The 4,607-nt window shown below is 46.3% G+C and overlaps 1 pseudogene; it reads right to left on the bottom strand.

Moving 5' to 3' along the window:
* Nucleotides 1-3,226: 3,226 nt before the first annotated feature.
* LOC144783558 (small nucleolar RNA SNORA17) lies at nt 3,227-3,341 on the bottom strand (annotated as a pseudogene).
* Nucleotides 3,342-4,607: the final 1,266 nt, after the last annotated feature.

The raw sequence follows: 4,607 nt of genomic DNA, 5'->3' as shown, positions 1-4,607 counted from the left end.
ATTTCTTACACTCCTGCTTCCTCATTGACAGCTATCCCCTTGATATTTTGTGATTTTTTGAAGGGCAGTAGCTACAGTTTACATTGCATTTTATTGCTGGTGTGTTTCTCAGTTAGGAGAGTGTTCTCTAATAACAGACGTTTGTACTCCGGTGAGATCTTCAAAGGGAGTGGTCGGGTTTTAAGACAACTCTAAAACATGCACTGATGTTAATGTGATTATATATTAAAGCCCACTGATCCTTACATCAGTGCCTCCCTTCATGCAACTGCATTTTGGATGAAGTACAGTGTATAGTTGTATGAGTCTGGTGGTTGCAAAGTATTCTCTGGTGGACTGAGTGGGACACTTCCAGTCCCTGTTACACTGCTTCTTTCTGATCTGGCTGACCTGCCCACGAGCCCCAGGTTTCAGTTACCTCTCCCTTCCTATTTCTCTGCCCCCTAACTGGTCAATTACAAAAGATCCACCTCATCAGGAACCTTCCTCCATCACTTGAAATAAAATAGATAAACCTAAAGCAAATACATTTAAAAGACCTGGTAGAGACCAAAAACTGAGTAAACATTTTGAAAGTGGATTTTGTGGAAGGGAATATTTGTGGGGAGTTTACAGAGAAGTAGGCAGGCTTGTTTTTCGATGTCTATGTCATAGTCCTATTTTGTACCCTTTAAATCTTTTGTATCATTTGAAATAATTATATGTAAAAAGCTGGGCCTGTTCTTTAATATTTGAGTAACCAGTTGAATCTGTGGCTGGCAATTATCCATAATTGTATTCCTCCAGGCTTCTATCCCTCAGCCGGAAGGATGGCTGTGTAACTAATAACTTCTCAACTGACTTCATTGAGAATCAAAACTGGATGAATGTACATACTGCTGGCCGCTGTGTTTTATGACCTCCCTCTTCTTCTAACTTTCAGTCCTTAACCTGGCAGCAGATTTTCTAGTACTATGACATCTTTTTTTAATCTTGTTGTGTGGATAAAAAAGAGTTTAGATGGTACTTTTGTGTTTCAACTGCAGTAGTGTGATAAACGTCTGATATTTGCTCTGTTAGCCACTTGGATGGGGTGAAGAGGGGGAAATGCCACACAAACTCTGTAAGAACTTGGAGCATTAGGCGATGGGCTAGAGACCAACCTCAAATAACAATCACAATCTTTGTCTGGGTGAACACACTAAAGTCGCTAAAAAACACCTGCTTAATCCTCTGGTAGCTTGGCACAAAACAGTCAGTCTTAACTTAGAGGAGACATTGTGTAAAGCATTTATGCAGTAGTCAAACCTTAATAAAGTGAAATCACAGCACAGGAAAAAACCCTAACCAATTTTGATAATTAGAGAATATTCTAAAAAAGTAAACGACAAATAAAATACAATCAGTAGAACTGAAGATGTGAATTGTAAAAGTTTGAATTAAAATTAAGAGAAAAAGCACAAAGTGTCAACCGCAGTTATCTGATCGCGCTAGACCGGATCAAAACCAAAAGTCAAGGACAACCACAATGAGTGCAGGTCAGATACATGGACCAGGTTCATCCTGGTTTAAAGTTTATCTTCTGCCTTTGAAACTCCTCTGGAGAAAAAGTAGTCGTAGATGAGTCGTCGGCGGGGCAAGTTGCAAAATGGGTCCAAAGTGGAGCTTGACAATGGCAGATTGCTGAAAATGGGGCCCCATCACGATCATCGACAAAGGTGTGAAAGCTCCAAATGGACAAAGTCGAAAGTCTGTGTCTAATAAGGCATCGCTTTCAATTGAATGCTGCTCAGCATTGGTCCTGAAAAAGTCCTTTTACATTCAGACTTAAAATCTTTTCTGGGAGTCATATCTACTTCAGCAGGGCAAATTAGCAAGCTGAGGCCAACTAAGTATCTAACATTGACGGCTCCCCACAGCTTTGATGGTGATCCTGGTCTCAGACAGTTCTCCAGGCAGATACTTGGTAAAACGATTCTAAGGTCCACTCCTTGCAGGTTGGAGATAGGAGGTATACATTCTAACACCAGCAAAAGGTCCATATCCAAGAAGGCACCTTTTGGGCATTAAGACCAACTCTAACGGAGGCCAGCAGCATGGACCAGGACTAGTCAAGTTTGAACTGGTCAGCTGGGCAGTTGCAGGGAGAGAGGCCTCTGGAAGCTTGTTGTGTCCCTGTAGATGGAAGAGGAGGGTGACCAACTGATCCTTGGAGTCCAGTCTTCCTTCAGATTTCAGACAGCAGGGCAGTCGTCCTTCTGATCTTCACAGGTCCAGGAATGTTCTGAGGAGAGGTCTGTGGGGTTTAGAGTTATGGCCAGTGCCAGCCTGTTGTTAGAGGTCAAGCCTTTGTCCACCCCCTAAATCAGCTCTAGTCAGTTTTCATACTCACGCTGAGTTTGGTGCAAGCCCAACTAGAGAGAAAAAAGGCAGGCCTAGGTGTGAGCTTCATCTGAGGTAGGCACTGTTAGAAGCTCAGGAAGGGGCTGGAAATAGTCCCAAACCATCCTGTCAAGGGAGGATTACCACTTCAAACACCCAGAGCCATTTGTCAACTGTCCTGCAGCAAAACAACTCACTGTAGGGGAGCCATTAATGGTCTGGTAACAGCTGTACACTGGCAGGAAAGCCTTTTGGTTTTAGGCAGGAAAATGACAACTTTCTAAAGGTATTGTTTCCAAAATAGTAAATTTAAATTTCCATTCAAATGATTACTTGAACCATCTCTCTAGCTATTCCTAAAACAAATGTAGCACTTATTAATATTTTCACTGTTCAGGACATCCGGGAGCCGGACTTAGACATGGTGGGCGTGTGCGCAGGATGGCTTCCTTCCGTCCTCGCACATGCCAATTGAAAATGGATTTCTTTTTCCCCCCAACAACTTCGGGAGCTGGAGAAGAGCTGCCCCAGCTCCCCAGGTTGTTTGCTTTTCCCCCCTGAAATAACAATCAGCGAGCACGTCACACTGTCATCATTTCAGTGAAACCAAAACTGAAATGAGCCGGAAGGCTTATTTCATTTTTTATTCCTACGTGCTCAGGGGGGTGGCAGAAAGCCCACTTGGCTCCAGGGATTGTTTTTTTATGCATAGGGGGCTGCCCAAAATGAGCATGCCAATGCTGGCAGCCTCCCAAACAAATTCCACAGCCTTTCTGCGTCCCCTATGAGGCATATGGGGACAATAGCCCTCAATCTGCCTCCCCGGGGGCAGAAAGCACTCTAGGCGCCAGGATTTTTTAAATGTATCTTGGGGATGCCCAAAATGGGCATGCCAAAACCCCACCAAAATCCCACAGTCTTTCTGCCCCCCACAGAGGCAGATGGGGCAATAGCCCCTCATCTGCCCCCACAGGGGCAGAAAGCCCACTAGGCCACAGGCATTGTTTTTTTTTTATAGGTAGAAGTGGGGTCTGCCCAAAATGGGCATGCCAATGCCTCCACTCCCTAAACAAAATTGCCACAACCTATCCGCCTCCCTCAGGAGGCAGATGGGGGCAATAGTCTGGGGGGCAGAAAGCCCACTAGGCACCAGGGATATGTTTATGGACATGCCAGTGAGAAGCCCCATAGGCAAGGGTCGCTCCATTTTTTTAGGCACACATTTTGGCTGTTTCTGTGATATTATTAACCTCTTCTATACCCAAGCGGGGGCAGAAAACCACTGGAAACCAGGGAAGTTTGCGTGTCTGTGTAAACTGGAGTTTGGCTGATTTTCTGCGTGTACTGACCTTTGGCTGGCATTTTGCTGGCAGTGTCAGTAGACCTGCACTTCGCTAATGGTGTGGGTAGACTCGGGATTGATGACGGTGTATGTAGATTGGCACTTGCCTGATAGTGTGTGTGGAGTGAGGCTTGGCTGGCGTTATACGTGGACTGGTGCTTGGCTGGCTGTGTCCATGGATGGTGCTTGGCTGCAGGGCCGGACTAGCTGTAGCAGGCACCTGGCATTTCCCAGGTGGGCCGGAGGGGTGCAGGCGGGTTTTCTTGCCATGGTGGGTTGGTTTTGTCACTGAGGGCCCGTTTTGCAGCAGTGCTGCAATATCGGACCCAAAAGTGGGAGAAGTGCTTTTTACTAGCATGCCACTCCACAGGACCGTTCGAGCAGCACTCTGCCAGTGCTGGTTGCTGTTCCCAGCCTGTCCCTGCTTGACTGGGGGTGTGTGGGGATGGAGCTTAGCTAACAGAGTGCGTGGGTTGCGCTTGGTTGGTGGTGTGCATGCATGGTGCTTGGCTGGCGCTGTGTGTGGATGGTGCTTGGCTGGCGGTGTGCATGGATGGCGCTTGGCTGGCAATGTGAGTGGATGGCACTTGGCGGGTGATGTGTGTGGATGGTTGTTTGCATGTCTTGACGCTCTGCTGGTGGTGTTGCTTGCATGGATCCCCAGCGTTTTCTTACCCAGAGTCCCCCGCAAACCTCAAATTTACTTAAAAGTCACATTTTCCTCACATTTCTGTGTGGGTAAGTTGTAGGATCACCATGTAGGCACAAATCTCCTACTACCCAGTATTCCCCTTGGTCTCCGAGAAAAATTATACCTCACTTGTGGGGTGAAGTAAAACCCAGGTGCCCCCCTTGCAAAGCCAGGTTGTTTAGTGAGGTTCCATGATGAAATATCGATTACTAA

Source organism: Lissotriton helveticus, chromosome 9 (assembly GCF_964261635.1).
Source record: "Lissotriton helveticus chromosome 9, aLisHel1.1, whole genome shotgun sequence".
Lineage (NCBI taxonomy): Eukaryota > Metazoa > Chordata > Amphibia > Caudata > Salamandridae > Lissotriton > Lissotriton helveticus.
The sequence above is the reverse complement of the archived record's forward strand: the minus strand, read 5'-3'. Positions and strand labels throughout refer to the sequence as shown.